The sequence below is a fragment of the Narcine bancroftii genome, chromosome 1, assembly GCF_036971445.1.
Source record: "Narcine bancroftii isolate sNarBan1 chromosome 1, sNarBan1.hap1, whole genome shotgun sequence".
NCBI classification, from domain to species: Eukaryota; Metazoa; Chordata; class Chondrichthyes; order Torpediniformes; family Narcinidae; genus Narcine; species Narcine bancroftii.
Window position 1 is genome coordinate 271248547 of NC_091469.1, and position 22681 is coordinate 271271227.

Consider the following 22681-nt stretch of genomic DNA (forward strand, 5'->3'; position numbering starts at 1 on the left):
TCCTATCTTGAACTGCCAGAAGAAGGTGTAGAGGTGTGTATAATTACACCATTCAAAAGATATTTGCACAGGTGAATGTGTAGCGGAGGTTTAGAGGGGCATGGCCAAAGGGATGAGCTCAGATTAACAACTTAGTTGGTACAGGCAAGTTGGGCTGAAGAGCCTGTTTACGTGCTGTATCGCTCTATGACTCCAACTGGAAAATAAATGGTGCAACTGTCAACATCTGATGTCTCATTTCTCACCTGAAAAACAGGAATCCAGCAATTAAGAATTAATGGGGAAGTTCTCCATTATATCCAAGGTTCAACTGATAGAACTTTGAGCAAGGACTTTTGTGGTGATCCTGCCAATGACTGGCAAGCAAGCAATTGGAGAAGTGGCAACCACATGATGAAGAGTTCAAGTGAAGCATCAGCAAATAGGTAAGGATCCATGTAATGTAGTGGCCAGTATGTGAGTAGGTAGTGTAGGAGTTTGAGACTGGCTTGAGAGGCTTTGGTGAGAAGAGGCTAAGGATGAGCTAAGGTCAGGTAAGATCTTTGGATACTAATGAAGAATAGGTTATGGAGCAGTGGAATGCTCTGAATGAAGGATGTGGGAAATCTGGGAGAGATTGTCCCTGATGAATGCACCTTCAAGATGTGAGATATTGGGCTTCATTTATGGGGGATCGAGTTCAAGAGTTGAGAGGTCATGTTGCAACTCTATAAATCTCTGGTAAGACCACACTTAAGAGTATTGTGTTCATTTCTGGTCACCTCATTATAGGAATGATGTTGAACTTATGGAGAGGATACAAAGGAGATTTACCAGGATGTTGTATGGATTGGAAAATCATTCTTATATGGCGAGGTTAGCAGAACTGGGACTTTTCTCTTTGGCGCAAAGAAGGATGAGAGGAGATTTAGAGGTCTACAAGATTGTGAGAGGTGGACAGCCAGTGGCATTTTCCCAGGGGTATGTTGTTTTTTTATACAGAGAGTTGAGGGCTTCTGGAATGCCTTGCCACGGATGCTGGTGGAGGCTGAAACATTAGGGGCATTTAAGAGACTCTTGGACAGGCACTTGGATGAAAGAGGCAGGAAGGGATTTTTTTGGTAGGAATATATAGGTCGGTACGACATCGAGAGCTGAAGGGCAGGCTGTCCATGTACAAACAGTTAAGAGAATTCCAATTGCAATTGATTGTGTACATTCCACATATTACCATCATTCCAGGCTTCATGGCTCCTGATCAGCAGTTTTCAAAGGGTCCAGGAGAAGCCTAATTTCTTCCCCTTTTTCTGTAAGCCAGCTCAGACTTGATTCTGAATCAGTCTGAATTTACCTCAAAATCGGAACAAATTTGATGAGTACTTTTTCAAACTGAAGGATAAACATGTTTGAGCTACATGAAAAGTTGCACATTAGGAAGCCAATTTACTGCCTTCACACATATGACGATGCTGTCCATGCTGAGAACACAAATGGACAATCTTATTTAATTGGATCCATTTGAGGATACCTTACAGATTACATTATCTCAGAAGTTGGAATCTTGTGGATGTGCTTGGTAAATAATAGTCTATATTTTCTCAAGTAATTATAACATCCTGATAACAGTGAATATGAAAATTACCATAAATATAATGACTTCAGTTTTCTGTGGTAAAGCGTTCCCGAGATGTTTGGCAGTGATCAGATGTCCTCATTGCCTAATGTGTAAAATATACTAAACATGTTTTAACTCAACTAATTCCCAGAACAAATTTTTTAATGTTCATTTTTAATTTTTGGAATTTCTTAACTGAGCACATATTAGGAAATATTCTCTTATTTGTTTCTATATTCTGACAACCTTAGATCAATAATCTATCCCAGAAGATTATAAGCATTCAATTGCCCACCTTTGAGATCATCTATCAGGAACACTGTCTGGGCAGGCGAAGAATATCAGCAAGGATGCATCACACCCAAACAACAGAATTTTTACTCTTTTTCCATCCAGTCGGCACTACAGGAGCCTTTACTCGTGAACCAGCAGACTCAAACAGAGCTTTTCCCCCTCAAGCTGTAACCCTGATGAACCTTAACTCACAGTGCTGAGTGGTACTGCACTCACATTATACTATCAATAGTTTTATAATTGTTTTCTTGCTGAATGTCTTTGTTTTTATTTGCACATATTTACTTGTATATTTTAACTTCTGGTGGGATGCTAATTGTATTTCATTGGCTTTGTATTTTATTTGGTTCAATGAGAATAAAGTTGAATCTAATCTATCTATCTAATCAATAAATGCATTTATGGCAATTTGGGGAACTGAAGCTTTTCGGTAAATTGGGAGCAGCTGTGCTCAGTGAAATGTATGGCAGAAATGTGGCCAATGAACAGTTGCATGGCGCTTTGCACATATTTATTCGATTGGGGCAAAGAAAGGATGGTAAGGTGAAAGAACCATGGTGTACAAGGAATGTAGAAAATCTAGTTAAATTTAAAAAAAAAGCATTTGAGAGATTTAAGAAGATAGGAACTGATAGACCTCTGGAGAATTACAAGATTAGCAGGAAAGAGAATTAAGAAAGGATTTAGGGCAGGTAGAAGGAGCTATGAGAAGGCCTTGGCTAGCAGGAATGAGAAAAGCCCCAAGGCATTCCACAGGTACATGAAAAGCAAGAAAATGAGTTGTGTGAGGATAGGACCAATCAGGGGTATTAGTGGAAATGTGTGCATGTAGTTGGAGGAAGTAACGAAAATCCTTACGGAATACCGTCCCTCAGTATTCACCAGAAAAAAGGATCTTGGCAATTGTGAGGATGATTTAAAGTGAACTGAAGTTCTTGGGTATATTGACATTAAGAAAGAGGATATGTTGGAACTTTTGAGAAGCATGAAGTTCGATGAAGACTAGACTTACCCAAGGCTACTATGGGAAGCAAGGGAGGATATTGCTGAACCACTGTGCTGAGTGCAAGCTGCACTTCTACCAGTCAGGCAGGGCACAATTGATTAAAGCCACCTGCCCCTTTGAGTGACTCAGTATTGATTTTAAAGTACCCCTGCCCTCCACAGACCGCAATGTGTATTTTCTGAGCATCATCAATGAATGCTCCCATTTTCCATTTATCATCTCCTGCTCTGACATGAATGTTGCCACAGTCATCAAGGGCCTGTACAGACTCTTCACTCTGCGACTGGGGGCTATCTTTTATGAGTGATGAGCTATGCCAGTACCTGTTTGCCAGAGGCATTGTTACAGGCAGGTCCACGAGATTCAACCTCCAGGGAAAAAGGCAAATGGTGAGGGAGAACGCTACAGTTTGAAAGGCAGTCCTTCTAGCATTGCAGTCTAAGGGCCTCTCAATCTCCCACTGGCAAGAGGTCCTCCCAGAGGCATGCCATTCCATCAGGTCCCTGCTATGTACAGCCATAAATGCCACCCCATATGAATGTATGTTTTCCTTTCCCAGGAAATCTGCATCTGAGACCACATTACCAATGTGGCTGACGTTCCCAAGTCCTGTCCTACTCTGGAGCCATAAGTCTGACCCCCTAGGTAAAAGGGTCCACCTCGTCCACGCCAACCCCCAATATCCTTTCATGGCATACCCGGATGGACTCGATGACACTGTCTCTGTCAGGGACTTGACTCTCTCAGGGGCCCTGGAGGCCTCGGCAGTCCCCCCTATATCTCCCTCACTGTGGATAAAATACGATGCACCTGACCCCTGGTACCCTGCCTCTGTCCTGAGGGAGGTTTTACTGGACTCATTGGTACCTACCCACCAGCAGAATACTGATGAATATGTACAGGCACCTGAGACCATCCAGGACCCCACCGCGACACCGCAGCTACAACCTGTGCTACCACTGTCCCAGTGAATAAACAACCACCTGAAAGATTGAACTTGTAAGTTCTACTTCACCCTGTTGGACTCTTTTTTTAAAAACAAGAGGTGAATGTGGTAAAACATTGTATTTATAATTGTCTGGTCAGGCACACCTATTGGCTGGTTGTACCTGTGGCCCCTCCCCACAGGATCTTGTATAAAGGTGACTGTTCCACAGCCTCCTGCAGCTCATTTCAGGACAACTGAGCAGTAGGGATGTGCTTGTGTTCTTAAGGGAATGAAAGCCTATTGGTTTCTCTACAATAGTCTTTCGAGTAATTGATGGTGCATCAGTAAGTTTTAAGTAATTGATACATTATTTTTCATTGAGGCTTTGATCACATTGGAGATTGACTTCATTAAGCTATGATTCAGACTTAATCCCAAACTGCAATTTAAATCAAAACCTTTATGATCCTTCCTGTAATCTAAAGAAAGACAAAATAAATCTAGCTGAATCTTCCGAAAGCAACAAAGTTGACTACGGGCTTTGCCTGTTCAATCTGATCCAAGTATCTCTTTATAAACTGTGATTGAGCACAGTTTTATAAGAGTAATACATCTCCACATTTTCACCAGTGAACCCAGGCAATGTCCACCATTATAAGAGCATATAGAGTTATGTGCCTTGATGGAGTATTTGCAGTACAATCCATGGCTATCCCTATAATCTAGGCCCATTCTTATTTATGTAACTATTTAGTACATAGAAATATAAAAACAGCAGATGAATGAATTTTTCAGTGAACAATGAAAAATATGGAGGAACTCGGTGGGACTGGGAGCATCCAGAGATGGAAATGGTCAATCAACATTTTGGTTCAGAAACCTTGATCAAGATTCAAGTTAATTATCCATTTAGCTTTCATCATTAAAAACTGTAAACATGCAACCTGGTACAAAAGCAAGGAACTTTAAGTTACTGGAAAATTAAATTGAAAGCTAAAAATAATAATCAAATCAACAGGTCTGGTAACTTTGTAAAGAGAAAGGAAGAGAGTTACCTTGAAATTTGATTAGAACTGCATACTCAACAATCATCCTGCAAAAAATTAGTGGGTGTGTTGCTCATGTCATAATCCTAACATGTGAGTTTTAGACATGAAGGAACAACTGAAGATGTTCTCTCTGGTTCAAGTATTCAGCTGTGAACAAAATAGGGGCTGCCAGCAGCTGAGCAATATCCCATATATTTATAAATATAAAAGTAGTTATCCAATACACTCATAACCACACACAAAACTCCAAAGCATTTTGTCTTTTTCCAGGGTGACACTGTAACACCATTCTGTTAACCGTTATGCTAACTATGCCACCCTATTTCTACTGTTCTCATTACCACAGCCTTTGACTACCACCTCCAAATTAATGGTTGACTCAGGGAGAGGAGAGCTGTCAGGAAAGTAACTCGATATTTCAACTTGAACCGTTCAATGTTGTGAAATGATGTTTTCAATAGGCTTGAATCCAATTAGTTTTGTTCAAAGACTAATCATTGTTAAAATTCTCATAATTTCCTAATTCCTTGTTAAATGTATTGACTGACATAATTTTCATTTATAACAAAGTTAAATTGATTACTTCCCAAAATAGGCACCTGAACATAACCCACGTCCATTTCTACCAATGAACTAAATAGCACTTCACATCTGCCACACCACTCCCAGAAGATCTTAGTGTGAATTACCTTAACAACACTAAAATCTCCAGAAAGCAGCCAACAATCAGAGCATCAGCTGCAAGAAATCAAGCCATTAGTAGTAAAACACAAAAATCTGCAGACACCATTGTTGAAGTAAAATACACAAACCTGGAGCAACTCAGCAGGTCAAGCAGAGTCCTTTATATAGCAAAGGTAAAAATACATAACTGACATTTCGGGATTGACGTGGATAAATGTCGGCAGGCGTACAAACAAAAGAATGGGGGGAGGGGTGATTGCAAAGGCAGGAGGTGAAAGGTGGAGAAGGGAGGAAGGGGACAGCAGAGATCAAGGGGAGGAGGAATGGCTTGGTGAAGGGAGGGTGATAGGAGGGAGGAGAATTATAAAGGGGGAGGGCAAGAGGAGACCAGGTTAGCAGAAATCAAAAAAGTTGATGCCATTTGGCTGCAGAGTGCCAGTTGGGTGAACAACACCTAATTTTCCATTTGCACACTCTCCAGCCAGATGGCATTAACATCGACTTTTCCAGTTTCTGCTCATTTGTTCACCTCTTCCCCTTTCCAGTTCTCCACCCTCCCTTCACCCCTTGATTGCTGCTGTCCCCTCCCTCCCTCTCTTCTCCACCTTTAACCTCCTGCTTTTCTAACCACCAGTCCCCCACTCTTTTTTTTGGATGCCTGCTGACATTTTTCCATACCTTGAGCCCAAAATGTCAGCTATGTAAAGGACACTGCTTGGTCTGCTGAATTTCTCCAGCTCTGTGTTTCAAGCCATAGTTATTTGGAGAACTCTTTATTCATTGTGGTTGAGATCTCCTAAGTGCATTTATATTCTTACATGCTGTTTAAGAAATCCTTTCATTTCAAGGAAATGTACTGTGAAAATTAAAAAATATTTTGTCACATTTAAGCCATGAAAATAAGCAGTTTCCTCCAACTGTAAATGGTACGTGAATTATTTGACTATCCCCTAATTGTGCGATATAATCTAAATTGGTGAAAATGCTCAAAGTAGTTTTAAGATGATTCACAACAAAGTCTGATCAGTGGATAGACAGTATGAAGAGTTGAGGAAAGAGTCACTAATATTTATTGATTTAGATTTATTGCCAGAGTATACATATGGCATTACATACAACCCTGAGATACTTTTTCCTGTGGGTGAGGCAGAATTACCATTTATTGATAGTGCAAAAAAAACTCAAGATGGTATGCAGAAGAAAATGTAAACAAACTGAATGAGAAATACAAAGAGAATAAAATCAATAAAGTGCACAAGTAAGAGTCCTTAAATAAGGTCCTGATTAAGTTTGTTGTTGAGGAGTCTGATGGTGGAGGGGGAGCAGCTGTTCCTGAACCTGGTGGTGGGAGTCTTGTGGCATCTCTAACTCTTTCCTGATAGTGGCAGCAAGAACAGAGCATGTGCTGGGTGGAGTGGATCCTTGATAATTGCTGCTGCTCTCCGACGGCAGCATTCCCTGTGGATGTTCTCAATGATGGGGAGGGATGTACCAGGCTGTGTTCACTCGGAGGGCTTTCCACTAGGAGATACAGGTGTTCCCATACCAGACTGTGATGCAGCTGGTCAGCACACTTTCCACCACACATCTGTAGAAATTTTCCAGTTTCCGATGTCATACCAAACCTCCACAAACTCCTGCAGAAGTAGAGGCATTGACATGGTTTCTTTACAACGCCATTAGGGTGTTGAGTCCAGGAGAGATCCTCTGAGATAGTGACACCCAAGAATTTAAATTTGCTCACCCACTCCACCTCTGATCCCCCAGTACATTGGATCATATACCTCTGGCTTTCCCTTCCTAAAGTCAATAATCAACCTCTTGGTTTGATGGTTGTTGTTCGTCCACCATTCTCTCAAGTTTTCAATCTCCCTCCTGTATGCTGACTCATTGTCCACTTTTTATACAATCCACTACCGAGATATCATTAGCGAATTTTTAAATAGTTTTGTAGTGATACCAAGCCTCACAGTCGCAGATGTATACCTAGTAGAGCAGGGGGTAAGAACGCTATGGTGCAGCAATGCCGATGGTTAGTCTTATCAACTAGACAGAAAAGTCATCTGTGAACTACTTCATTCCTTGGGTGATGCGATTGTAAAATTGTACTCTAAAATAGAAGATTGATCTTGTGTCCTACATTTTCTGATTGGTGCCATCTTGATTCCAAGAACCATTGTTTCAGGTTTTGAGAGTGGATGGTTCGTTGAAAACATTTATATTTGTACTGCTATCACTCTGCCCATGCTTTCCTACTACACACTAACCTCAAGTAACTCTTGCTGACAAGGCAGTTTCCTCTGTTTTTAGTCCACACATTCTTTTACAATGAAGAAATGAGGTTTTCTTGCAAGTACAAATGGTGGTCCAAGTGGAATAACAGAACACCCCAGCTTCAAGACCGAGGGACCTTTCTGCTGTGGTGGGTTGTTCTTCATCATGTCATTAACTAGCCTGTGAGCTGCAACACAAAAGTAAGAATGCACTTGTTGGCTCTCTATTGACATATTCTTTACATTGTATCTTACTCAGATATAAAGTTCTGAAACAGATCTGTCTTTTCATAATATTTGGTTTTATCCTTAATATAACTTCTTTTGTAATTATTTAGAGGCAACAAATGTTTCCTTATTAGTTTTCTCTTTCCATTTTCTTATCTTGGCATATTCACTTGCATTTGAAAACAAACACAAAATCTGTATACAACTGGTAGCCAGAACCCTTGCATACCCTCAATAACCAAAACAGAAAATCTTCCCAAATAGACCTGCAATTTTATCTCTCGATTTTTGAGACTGACTTACCAGGAAGTTGCAAATCTGTGCTTAATTACTAAATGTTTTATGGAGTGGATGTCTCATTCTAGTTGGGGTTCTCACCAGAGATTGAGATGACCAGTTTCAATTCCAGTTCTGTGGATTCTGGAATGAATGATGAGTCTACGTAGACAAAGCAGATGTTCTTGACACATGGCAACCAAAAAGCTCATTTGTGATGGGTGTCCTCCTTTGGTAGCTGGGCCTTTAGGTGCTCAATGCTATCCCAAATGTTCCTTCTACATTTTGAGCAGACATGGGCCATGGAATCGCCAAGGGCCAGTGGGGATGTTGCATCTTTTCAAAGGAGATTTTAAGGATATCCTCAAATATTTTCCTCTGTCTGCATGATAATGTCTTCCCATGATATAGAATCAGTTTGGAGGTGATATTTTGGACAAGTAATAGACGTCAGCCCAATGAAGCCACCAGAATATAGCTCGGGCTTCAGTGCTGGGGATGTTGGCCTGGGTTAATTTATTCTTATCATAGCGTTGGAGAATTTTGTGAAGATAGTGGGGCAGTCGGGTGGGTGGGTGATATCTCTTCAGTGTTTCATGGTACTTGCTGAAATGACTCATAGTCTCAGAAACATGTTGGATGGCATGGATCACCACCTCCCAGTGGATTTATAGTTTTCAGAGCTCAGTCTCTGAAACATGAGTGTCTTCTTTCTTCATACTGCAACTTAACTATTGAGATTGTGATGACCTTGCTTCAGAAGTGGAGATAACATTGACTGAAGTTTTCCATTAGTCATGTAGATTAATTCTACTCAAGTGGGAAGCTTGTTGAAGTCTCCACCATCCATTAAGGAAAGAGAAACAGGCCTATTGGCACCTAAAGCACAAAAACTGCCATAAAACCCACAACCTAAAGAACAGATGGTGGGTGGAAAGAATGGTGAAGGCCTAGAAACTCATTCGCAACCATGACACACACAGATTCTTCAGCTTCAACAGTCCAAAGCCACAGAAAGCCAGAAAGAGAGGTGAACTTATGAGAGTGTGATAGTACAGGATACTATCACCAATGTATATATTTGTATATATTTACATATAGTAATAATGATTGGCTGAGAGCCATAGCCCCACCTACTGGCAGGTCATAAAGGGCTGCTCCTAACCAGACCCAGATCAGTCTGGACTGGTCGACCTTGATGTACTATGCTCCAGTCTTTTGTTAATAAAAGCCTTGGTTCGAGTCAACAAGTCTTTGAGTCATTCGACGCGCTACAGAGGGATAATGAAAATGTCTTCTGGAAGAAGTACTTTGGAGGATCACTCCTCAACTGTGAATCTGTCCTTGAAATGAGTGCCATTGACTCTATAATCTATTTCACATTTGATTGAACCCAGTATTGCTGCAATTCTTGACCAATTTAAATTAAAAGCATGATGCCATCTAAAAATTACCAGACCTCGGGAGCAAATAATATTCTTCAGTCATACCAGTTATAGAAATTTGGAGGCTGCAAATGGTATCATCTCTAAGATAGGGAGGACAGGATTCTGATTGCTATTTATGCTGTAAGTTTAGACTCATGGATTTTGGGTGAGGATGGAAAATGACCTTGTCTGAATGGTTAAAATATCTGAACTGCCTTTTCACAAAATTCTGCTTCTGTCAGGCATCTCAGGGATCAGCAAAACTTTTCAAAATAATCTGTATGTGATGTAAAGAGATGAGCTCCCATCCATTAAACATAGGCTTTACTGTCAAATCTAGTATTTTCACTTTTACAGGCAATTGTTAACTATACATCTCCAACATGGTCATATTTTATTCTGAACGTGAATAATACAGCCAAAGTAAATGTCAAACTTATAAATTCTTTAATGTGTTCTAAACAGTCCAATTATTATAAATCTATACGTAAATTTGCTCTTATACTACACCTATCAGCCACCTCTATCATCTGCAAGTGTTTCATGAGAAACTATTTAGTTCTCTGAAAGCTTCTATTATATTTTTCACTGAAATATATATCAAAAGCAGAAATGACAAAGCCCATTAAAATGTAAAATGGCAATGTCTTGCTGTCTGTGAATGTCTGACCTGACAAGTGACAATTTAGAGGGAACATGTAAGAAAAATGTAGAGGTTCCATTAAACAGGTGACCTGGAAAAGTCATGAATAAACTTTAAAATACTTGGATATTTATTCTACCAGTCACATCATTGGCATGATAACAAAACCTTTCCCTGGTCATAATGTCGCTTGCAGAATTCAACAAAAATATCTCTATTTTTTTTATTGATATTCTCTCCTCATTGCCATTTGTGAAGACTGTTTTAATTCTCAATATTCCGCACCACTGTTCTGACAGCTGATCTGTTCCCCACAACCTGTTCTCATCACCTAACCGTGCTAGAGTAGGTCAAGCATTGACCTTCCTGTACAGTTTTACCATCGTGTGTGCAGGCGAGTTACTACAGATGAATTGTTATCACATACATCCACTCTCTGGACAAAATATTCTGTTGTGTATGCAAAATTATGATTGAATTTCTCCATTTTTCCATGAATATTGTTCATATGTGACCAAATGGAATCCTTTCTGGAGTTTGAAATTCTAGCCAATAGACAGGCTGGCACTCAGCACAAAGTATAGTCAATATCAATCCCCATCAATGTCCTTTTAAACGACCCTTCTGAAATTCTGAAATATTGCAAGCCCTCACAGGGAGCTATTTCCATATATCATCTTTCCATATGACCAGAAGGAGCCCATTTTGGCTAATTAAGTCTCTACTGAGAAAGCAGACATGTCAAAATATATAGAGTGAAGGGAAGCAGACAGGCTCATTCCCTAGATGCTTTCAACTGAGTGTCTACATTCTCTTACCCTTTGTATTCCCACTTTATTTCATGACTCGTATTTTGAAGATAGTGGTGAGAAAAACCTGTTGTCCTCTGCAGCCACTTCTCCAGGGAAATACTTTCTCCAGAACTGCATTATCCAACGATGAAAGTCACTATCATGTCAAAGTTCTCAGCTTCTGGAAGAGTGGTTTTCAAACTGCCCCCCTAAACTCACATTCCAACTTAAGCAATCCCTATGCCATCGGTGCTCTGTGATGAGTAAGGGATTGCTTAAGCTGGTAGGTGGGTGGGAAAGGAATGTTGAGAACCACTGCTCTAGACCCAATTGTTATCAAAATATTTTGCTTGGCAAAAATTGTCATTGGTCCATTTCCTTTGGAGTTATGAGACCATACACAGAACACGTCTATTAATAGCAATTAAAACGGTGGTTTTCAAAATTTTTATTTCCACTCATATACCACCTTAAGCAATCCTGATCAATATAGTGTGATGTGCCTAGAATGGGTTTGATGGCATAAAAACTATGGCCCCATTCATGTGATGTGGTCATCGACCCTGTGAAGAAATGTTTTGAGTTGTTTCACTTTATTTTACCTCTTTGGACAACCAAGATTTTGCTTTCTGAACTCTTTGGGGAGCATTTTATGGATTTTGGGCTGCTGATCACAAAAATGACCTTAAATGTTTCCTTATCATGTACTGTTTTTAGATATAACCTATTTTTATGATTTCTTGTCATATTTTTAACATTATTTAAGCGTACAAAACCACGAAGTGCAACATGTCATTGAAAATTCATTTTTGCATTCCCACTTGGACATCTTCCCTGCTTATCTTGGTGCAGTCAGTGACGAACATGGTGAAAGATTCACCAGGACATTGCGACCGTGGAAAAGTGGTATCAGGGCAATTGAAATCCATCAATGCTGGCTGACCATTGTTGGACACTGGCACAAGAGGGCTCAGATGTTAAGTGCAAGAGAAGATCAGTGGAAAAACATTATTGGGTCCTTTGTACTAATGCAATGTGTCATCAGTATTATATAATTAAACATGCTAAATTCAATAAAAGTTAATTTAATATGTCTCCAACTTCCTATGTGATGCAGCAAATCTGAAATTACCTTTACGCTCAACTTGAAGTTGTCTATCATAATCCCCAATTTTTTTTCAGGAAAAAAAATTGTTGTCCAGTATTATTGTTAAGATTCATGTGTCATTTAAATTTATTTTTACCTATATTTTACCTTTATTTTTGTTTTATATTTTTGAATTAATTTTTAAGACATTTTAAATGTCCAGATTCATTTAATAACAGTTCAAAAACACAACACATTGAAAGATCAAAGGTTGTCAAGTAATCTTAGAGTGTTATAGCATGGAAACAAGCTCATAGACCCATCTTATTATGTCAAGCAATATGTCCTCCTACTTTAATCCCATTTGCCTGCAATAGGCCCATACTCCTCCAAGCCCCTCTCAACCATGGTTTATCCAAGTGTTAAAGGAATTTAATGTATCTGTCTCTACTATTTTAGCGGCTCATTCCCCGTGCCCACCATCCCCTGACTGAAGAATGTCCCTTCTAAATCTACCCCTCTCACCTTATAGGTATGCCCTGTCATTTTTTCACTCTATGGAGATTTCTCAACATGGTCGCATACTTCTTTACTACAGAGCCTACTCTGTCAGTCAAGTGTAGAGGATTATCTCGAATAGCCCCATAACTGAAAGAGCTAAGTAATTGATGGCGGTGGCTTGATACCTGAAATGTATGTGACTGAAAACTGTAACAATAATGAAAGTATGTTTTTTTTTGGTTGCCAAAGGTATCAGGTGGCAATCTAATGATTGGGTGGAAGCACCTCAATTAATATCGATGTTTAAAAACAAACAATTTTAACAACCCAAGTCAAACAGTTTGGAAGAATATGAACATAGATCAGGTATTGACTTATGTTTTCTGCAGCAGTGGAAGAAGTTTTGACAATGCAGTGCTAATGGTAACATATTCTGAAATCAGCAATATTTTCCTGCAATTTCAGAATCAACCTTTTCTCGCTCTTGAACTCATTCTTTTTTATCATTCTACTTTCAATCATCATTGCTACTGCTGCATTCTCAGTCTCAATTTCCTCTCATATAGGAATAATAAAAATACAGGTACACTTAGTTTGGAAGAAGGACTTGTGATATTCCACATAACATATTCTACTAATTTGAATTTCCTGATTTAAGCTTGGTTATAAATTATTATTCTGAGGTCTTTAGAATTTTCATTAGTACAGTCCTGAGAGGTCAGAACTGTGCAGGAAGCTGTGGCCAGCAAACAATTTGAATATTTGAGCAGCTATATTCAATCTTAAATCAACAGTATTTGTGTTCTGTCTATATAAATAGTACCCTCTTTTCCAGTGGCACTTTGTCCCAGGAATTAACTTGGACAGGGGCCAGTGGAAAAAGAAAGCTGTCCGCACACCAGTGTCATATGACATCATTTCACACTGGGGATGAACCACCTCAACCCCTACTCATATCCTCAGGGTTTGTTGATGACAGCGTGCTGATAAAAACAGTGGAAGAGGAACAGCAGAAAGTCACTCATTTCTAGTTGAAGGTAGAACACTCCGATCCACGGGGATGAGTTGTGTCCCAGTTAAGGGTGGCCCAGTGGAAAAGGCACCAATCGGTTCCTATCCTGGGACACTGCACAGCCAATTAACTGAGTTGCCAGTGGAAAAGGGGCTAGTGACTATGCCTTTTATCAACCTCCTTGGATATGAGTCATTATGGAGTTGGAATAGGACAAATTATGAATATCTGGGCTCATTGTCCTTTGACAATATTATTTTTAAGGCTACTGCTTGGAAAATACTTATTAATTATGGAATCAATAATTGTCAACCCCAACCAACCAATTTTCCCTTGCAACCGCTGGAACCGTGTCTGCCTGTCCCACATCGGACTTGTCAGCCACAAACGAGCCTGCAGCTGACGTGGACATTACCCCTCCATAAATCTTCGTCCGCGAAGCCAAGCCAAAGAATATGTTTATTATCATCTTTCTTTCATGCCATGCTGACGAAGGTGGAAATAAATCAAACCACTCTATGCATCAGTTCTGCTGATCAATATTGGAAGAATTTGAATGATCTGATGAAGATAAGGCAAGGTTATTTGGCTGGACACTTTCTACAAGCATACACAGTATTGTAATCCCATAGGTCACAACTTTTTTTATCCACATATTAGTATTTAAATGAACACTTGAAACATGATGGCATGGAAAGCTATGCAGCAAGTATTGAAAAATGGGATTAGTGCAGATAGGTAGTCAATGACCAGCATGGAAACAGTGTGCTATATGACTTCATGAATCTATTTATCACATTCCCTTGAGGAAATGAATTGAATCATCTTACAGTAACCTTTCAGACTCTGCAGCTCAGAGATTTCAGGTCATAACAGTTCAGCTATTCAATTTGGTTTCTCTAAATCAGCCATTCTCAACTTTTTTATTTTGGCTATTGACCCATAAGGACTCTGCTCAAAGTTTATGGGCCCCCTTCCCTGTGAAGCAATAACATTTAGTAGGTTTCTTGCATACTTCCCTCATACAGACAACATAAAAAAACAAAAAAATATTTCATGATTTCAGTCTGTGCCCCCACTCCCCAACCATTAAATGTGCTGTGGCTCCTGTTGAGAATGCAAACAAACACAAAACTCACTAAACTTCGATCTCAACTGAAGCAAAGATCATAAACAAAATTCAGTTTGTTTGGTAAACTGAAGCCAAAAGAGAGAGCACAGAATTCGAAGTTGTTTTCTTGTGTTGCTTGCAGAGAGAGAAACCACTGGCTTGGACCGGATCCTTCTGGCTGCCTTTGGAATGTTCATGCCTTTTGAAATCCCAACATTCTAAATTGTCCTCCAGACCATGACTCATGCTCTTGGCCTTCTTCCACTCCACAGCACCACCCAATGGTGGTTTATCGTCCATGTCCAGAAATTTTTAGAGCATTTTCTGCACATGCTCAGTCTGTCTCCCACTCTCTCAGCAGTCCACCTTCATCTTGGCTCTCTAAGGCAAACTGTCACTTTTTAACATAAAACCACACAACACATAGGCCAATACACAACACAAAAGAGATAGTGAGCATAGGAATAGAATGGGGTGGAGGATAAACACATGGTTGAGGGATTAGAGCAGGGGCCAGGGATTCAGATTTATGGACCATTGGGAACTATTTTGGGGTAGGTTGGACCTGTTCAAAAAGGACAGGTTGCACTTGAATCCCAGGGTGACCAATATCCTAGTGGTGAGTTTAGTAAGCTACTGGGGAGCTTAAACTAGAATTTTTAGAGGATGGGAACCGAAATGAAGAGACTGGGGAAGAGGAAATTGGCTCACAAATGGAGAAAGCTTGTAGACCGTGTATGAGGGAGGATAGGCAGGTGACAGAGAAAGGAAGTGCTCAGATGGATTGTTTGAAATGTGTCTATTTTAATGCAAGGATTATTGTGAACAAAGCAGATGAGCTTAGAGCATGGACTAATACTTGGAGATATGCTGTGGTGACCATTACAGAGACTTGGATGGCTCAGGGACAGGATTGGTTACTTCAAATGCTGAATTTTAGATGTTTCAGAAAGGACAGGGGGAGGCAGAAGAGATAGGAATGTGACATTGTTGATCACTGAGATAGTGTCATGGTTGCAGAAAAGCTGGATTTCATGGAAGGATTGTGTATGGAGTTTCTGAGAGTGGAGGTTAGGAAGAGGAAAGTGTCAATAACTTTACTGGGTGTGTTTTTATGAATATGAACAGGGATATCGAGGAGAAGATTGGGAAACAGATTCTGGAAAGGGGCAGCAATAACAGGGTTGTCAGCTTTTAATTTCCCAAATATCAATTGGCATCTCCCTAGAGCAAGGGGTTTAAATTGGGTGGAGTTTGTTAGGTGTGTTCAGGAAGGTTACTTTACACAGTATGTAGGTAAGCCTACAAAAGAAGAGTCTATGTACTTGATTTGGCATTGGGAAATGAATCTGGTCAGGCGTCAAATCTCTCAGTGGGTGAGCATTTTGGAGATAATGATCATAATTCAATCTCCTTTACAATAGCATTGGAGAGAGATAGGAACAGACAAGTTAGAAAAATGTTTAATTAGAGTAAGGGGAATTATGAGGCTATCAGGCATGAAATTGGATGCTTAAATTGGGAACAGATGTTCTCAGGGAAAAGTACGGAAGAAATGTGGCAAATCTTCAGGGGATATTTGTGTGAAGTTCTTCATAGGTAGGCAGGGAAGTTATGATAGGGTACAGGAATCATGATATACAAAGGCTGTAATAAATCTAGTCAAGAAGAAAAGCTTACAAAAGGATCAGAGAGCTTGCTAGTGTTAGAGATCTGGAAGATTATTTTTAAAAAGAAGCTTTAAAAGGAAATTAGGAGAGCAAGAAGGGGTCATGAGAAGGCCTTGGTGGGCAGGGTTAAGAATGCATTCTAAAAGTATGTGAAGAGCATGAGGATAAAACATGAAAGAATAGGACCTATTAAGTGTGACAGTGGGAAAGTGTGTTTGGAACTGGGCAAAATAGCAGAGGTTCTTAATGAATCAAAACTGATCAGCAAACACCAAAACCTGGGGCTCAGCACCCACTGTGTAATTGTGGTCTGCGGGTGAGGAAATCCATGATCCAATCAGTGAGGAATGGTAAGATCATCTCCTCCACAATCTCCATCAGTACCGGAACTGCATTCTTAGCCCCTTGATCTACTCATTTTACACTTATGGTTCGGTATGACAATCACATCATTTACAAATTTGCCAACAATATCATGGTAGTAGGTTGTATAAAGAAAGGTGATGAGTCAGCATACAAGAGGAAGACTGAAAACTTGACAGAATGGTGCACCAACAATATCAACCTGCTATTCAATCTCACCAAACCTAAGGAGCTGATTGTTGACTTCTAGAAGAGAAAGCCACATCATTGAGGGATCACAAGTGGAGAGGGTAAGTCTTGGGAGTCATTATCTTGGAGGATCTTCCCTGTATCCAATACACTAAAGGCATCATGAAGAAAGCACATCAGCACCTCTACTTCCTCAGGAGTTTGTGGAGGTTTGGTATGACATCAGAAAGACTGGCAAATTTCTACGGATGTCTGTTTTAAAGTGTACTGTCGGGCTGCATCACAGTCGAGTATGGGGTCACCAATACCCCTGAGCCTAATGCCCTGCAAAAGATAGTGGACACAGCCCAGGACATCACCCAAAAGACCCTCCTCATCATCGAGAACATCCACAGGGAATGCTGCTATTGAAATACAGCAGCAATCATCAAGCATCCACTCCACCCAGCACATGCTCCATTCTTACAGCTGCCATCAGGAAAGAGGTATAGGTGTCACAAGACTCGCATCACCAGGTTAGGAACAGCTGCTACCTCTCCACCATTAGACTCCTCAATAACAAACTCAATCAGGGACTTATTTATGAACTCTTACTTTTGCACTTTATTGATTTTTTAAAATTCTCTTGGTGTTGCAGTCAGTTTGTTTACATTCATTCTTTGTTTATAGTTCTTTATTTGTTGACATTGAAAAGTTGTGTACAGTTTTGCATTATCAATAAATGATAATCTGCTTCGCTCACAGAAAAAGAATCTCAGGGTTGAATGTGATGTCATGTATATTCTCTGACCATAAATCCAAAATCTGAAAAGCAGTGCAACATCAGAACAGATTTAATGAGTCAAATATGGGAAGTGGCAACACATGGAAGAATGCATATTGGTCAGCCACTTATAATGGTTGTCTATTACTCTTTATAGATGTAAAATTGTTTGACCTCTCCCTTCAGATGATTATGTACCTGAAAATCTACCCTGAAATATTATTTCACTCATGGCCTCACATATATTTGCCCCATTAAAAATGCTTCACATGGGATCTAATTGCTCAATGTATGAATCTGCTATCATCCAATAGTGATCCACTTGCACGCCTTGTATTTAATTACATTTCTATATAACATTTGGTTAATTTCAGGCACTTCATGCAATAGATATTTTTGAATTGAAACTTCCAGAAACTAAATAGAAATTAAGACAATTAGATTTCTTTACACTTCCTTCATTTCACATGTGAGCTCTCTGTTTAGTGCATTTATTTATTGTTCCTTTGTGTGACTTTAATGGAATCAATTTATGTATGATATTGGCAAATATGAAATGTTTCTAGCACCAGTATGTATAGCTAATTAATGTTACCTCTAATAGAGCCAATCCCTTTGCACAAAGCATTTTAGACTAAAGCAAATTCATAAATACTTGAAGGAAGCAGATTAAAGTTGGATCTTGAAAATTTTGCATTTTAAATGTTTGATTAAAAAGATTTCACAACCATTGGAATTTTATATGCATTGAGTTTCACAAAGGTATGAAAATAATTTTGATAATAGTCTATTATCACATGCCAGGGCTCTTTAGGAAAGTTAGTTATAAATCCAATATTTTAGATCGAAGTCATCATTTGGAAAATTCCAGCTGTGGATATTTGCCTTAGTAACATTCACGATAAACTAGTGAACAAGTGGCATTGAGTTAATTGTAAGAGATGAATGCCAGTGGTAAAACAAACTATTGGAGAGGATTAACAGGGCAGAACTTTCAAGCATTTGAAGAAACATAGTGTTATTGGCGACAGTCAGCATGGCTTTGTGAGGGGCAGGCCATGCCTCACAAACCTAATTAAGTTAGGGTGGCCCAATTGGCATAGTAGTTAGCGCAACAACATTATAGTGTCAGTGAGTGGGACCAGGGTTTGAATCTTGCGCTGTAAGGAGTGCATACATTCTCCCCATGTCTGCGTGGGTTTCCTCTGGGGACTGGGTTTCCTCTGGGGACTTGGTTATCTCCCACTGTTCGAAACGTACTGGGTATGTAGGTTAATTAGGTAGCTCAAGCCCTTGGGCTGAAAGGGCCTTTTATCATATTGTATGTCAAAATTTATAATTAAAAAAAATTAAATGTAAAAGTTTAGAAAACAATTTAAAGTTTTTTGAGGAGGTGAATGTATATGATTTTAGTAAGACCGCAGAGCCCACCTCACTGACAAAAGACAAAGGAGGAAAAACCCAACACCCAACCCCAACCCACCAATTTTCCCCTGCAACCGTGTCTGCCTGTCCCGCATCGGACTTGTCAGCCACAAACGAGCCTGCAGCTGACGTGGACTTTTTACCCCCTCCATAAATCTTCGTCCGCGAAGCCAAGCCAAAGAAAAGAAGATGTTTGACAAAGCTCATCATGGAAGGTTCATCCAGAAAGTTATGAGGCATAGGGTGCGTAGAAACTTGCCTGCATGGATTTGGAATTGGCTAGCCCACAGAAGGCAGAAGGTGGAAGTAGATGGCACATACTCTACTTCGAGGTCAGGGAGTGATGGTGTTTTGCTGGGACCTCTTCTGGGGCCTCTGCTCTTTATAATCTTTAGTCAGAATGGCAATAATATTAAGATGAACAGATTTTATGTTGCAGAGAATGTGACATGGGGAATAATGGAAATCTGAAAAGGTGGATGGCAGGAAAGATTCATTTAAAATGGGTTAAAAGTGAAAAGTGAAGGAAGGTGAAAGTAGTGGTTATTGGACAAATAAAGTTTGGTTTAAATGGTGAGAGAAATTAACTAAAAGAAACGCTGTGGAGGGTGGAAATTTGAAATACAAATAGTAATGCATACTGCCTCAAATTCACGAATCATCTCCTCTCCAATATAATTTTGTTTTGCAAAAACATTTCAACCTACTTCTTAAATATGACTACCATTTTTTGATCATAATTGATAAATCAACTTTTTCATCGTAATCTTCAATTCAAATTTTTTAATTATTTTTCTTTTTATGACATTATCCACCTTTTAATCATTTCTCTATCAAGGCCATTGTTAGATTCTATGATTTTCTTGTGATTCTCGCAAGTATTTTTCTTCAATCCAAATTTATTTCTTGTATTGTATTTTTCCATATTATTCCAACACTACTGGCTGTTTCCCTTAGTCTCTACCTTATCAATCAATGTAGAAAATAAATCCAACTAGACTGCAGACACGTGGGTTATATTTTTCTTCCATCTTAAACAGCTGACCTCATCTTTTCTTACAGGTCTCCTGGAATCCAATCTAATTTCTCATTTTTGCATCAACTTTTACCAGCTATTTTACAATCATCATTGAGAAGATGGAAGAAGGTATTCGAAGATGTTCAGCCATTGGTTTATCTGTCCATTCAAAGTTCAAAAGTTCAGATTTATTGTCAGAGTACATACGTGACATCACACAACCTTGAGATTCCTTTCCTGCAGGCGAGGCAAAGTTACTACTTATTGGTAGTGCAAAAATTACTGTACTCAACGTGCACATGTAGAGAACATAAACAAATATAAACAAACTGACTGTATAATACAGAGAAAAAAAATCAATAAAATGCAAAAGTAAAGGTCTTTAAATTGGTCTCTGATTGAGTTTTTGTATAGGAGCCTGATGGTGGAGGGCTCTTGTGGCATCTATACTTCTTTCTTGATAGTAGCAGCAAGAACAGAGTGTGTACTGGATGATGCAAATCATTAATGATTGCTGCTGCTCTCCAATGACAGCGTTCTCTGAAGATGTTCTCAATGATGGGGAGGATTTTGCCAGTGATGTCCTGGCTGTGTCCATTACCTTTTCCAGGGCTTTAGGCTTAGGGGTGTTCGTGTCCCCATAATGAAACCATTATGCAGCCAGTCAGCACACTTTCCGCCATACAACATCTGTAGAAATTTGCCAGGATTCCTGATGTCATACCAATCCTTTGCACAAACTCCTGAGGAAGTAGAGGCACTGACATGCTTTCTTCATGTTGACATTAGTGTGTTGGATCCAGGAAAGATCCTCCAGGAGACAGACTCCTAAGAATTTAAATTTCCTCACTCTCTCTACCTCTGATCCTCCAATAATAACTGGATATCATAGACAACCTTATAAATAATATTTGAAATAGTATGATCTCATTCCCCACAGCTCTATTAATTTCCTGTTATCAATATAAACAATATAAATTCTTCTTTGATTTTGTTCTGACTCTTGCCTGATTAAATATGTTCTCTAATTTCATTCCACATGATACGTCATACACATCCAAAGAGTAACAAGAGACATGAAAGAGACCACAGATGATGGAATCTGGAGCAAAATACAATCCATTGGAGGAGGTCAAGTGGGTTCAGCAGAATGTACAGGAGAAAAAGAATGGCCAGCATTTCAGATCAAAACCTTTCATCATCACAGAGAGTGCAGCTTATCAAGTAATGGCAATCTTAATCAAGAGACAATACATGCCATAGGAATCTTTACAGATATGGTCAACACATTTGAAGAGTACCCAAAATATTGGCCATTCTTTTTATTCCACTCACTGAGTTTCTCCAGCAGATATATTTTTGGCTTATTTAATCCTCTGTAGCGTTAGGCTCAAACAATATCGATCCTATCCGTAAAATATCCTGAAGAGGCAATCCTCTCTGCAGCATGTAGTCTCCTTTTGAAAATTGCCATTGCTTGATACATTATGATTCAATGTCCTTATTCTAGATCAGCCATTCTCAACAGTCACTAGAAGTACAGAAGAAATCAAAACAACCGATGCACAGGGAATGGGGCCCACAAACTTTGAGCAGAGTCCTCAAGAGGCCATAGCAATAAAGGTTGAGAATGGCTGTTGTAGATTATGTTTAGTGAGGACATGCCTGTGCCATTTCCTTAATAACAATGCAATGTCTGGTCAGTTGTAATAAATGGAATGTTAAGTTGATCTCATCCTCACCATACTATTCACTCCAAATAATGGCTTTGATAGAAGTTTTTAGAACATATTCTATTTTTTTTTAAATTTAGACATACAGCACATATAGGCCATTTTTGACCTTCAAGTCCATGCCAACCAATTTACCTGCACCCCCAGTATGTTTCAAACAAATGTCTTGCCTTCAAATCTAGGTTTCTTTGCATCACAGCAGAATACTAGCGATCTATATCATAAATTATTATAACTGTACCGTTGCATTCCTTCATCATGATCAAACCAAGAGGACAATCAAATTTCAATAAAAAAACCTAGAAGCATATTCCAGAATAACATTCATTATAATTACAAAGAGCCACAAACTAAATGAAGGTACAAAGTAAGGATATCTACAAATTATTGGCTACAGAGCCAGGACTCAACAATCTCATTCTCCAAATATATTTTAAAGACATCCATTTACATATTTATCTTGGGTTGACTTTAGCCGCCAAATTTTATATTAAGACTTTCGATATGATGTCATATCACTGAACTGATTAAGAAATGAACCAGTAAGTGTAGGGGCCTTCACAGTGAAATATATCTCCATGTTTTTGCAGCATGGTATATAGTTGATTGAAGCTCT

At 39.3% G+C, this 22681-nt stretch overlaps 2 long non-coding RNA genes across 3 annotated transcripts in view; one reads left to right on the forward strand and one right to left on the reverse strand.

Annotated features, from left to right (window-relative positions):
- LOC138751497 (uncharacterized) overlaps window positions 1-21990 on the forward strand; it is a 32170-nt gene extending 10180 nt beyond the window's left edge. Inside the window, exons 2-3 of one of the 2 annotated variants that reach the window (XR_011349987.1) lie at window positions 257-425; window positions 21396-21990. This is a non-coding gene — a long non-coding RNA (uncharacterized lncRNA). Of the gene's footprint in view, window positions 1-256; window positions 426-1845; window positions 2192-21395 lie in introns of those variants that run through there. The other variant, XR_011349988.1, reaches the window with a different exon arrangement.
- The window catches only part of LOC138751484 (uncharacterized), a 78323-nt gene continuing 63434 nt past the window's right edge, over window positions 7793-22681 (reverse strand). The window contains exon 6 of the long non-coding RNA XR_011349978.1: window positions 7793-8016. This is a non-coding gene — a long non-coding RNA (uncharacterized lncRNA). The remainder of the gene's footprint in view (window positions 8017-22681) is intronic.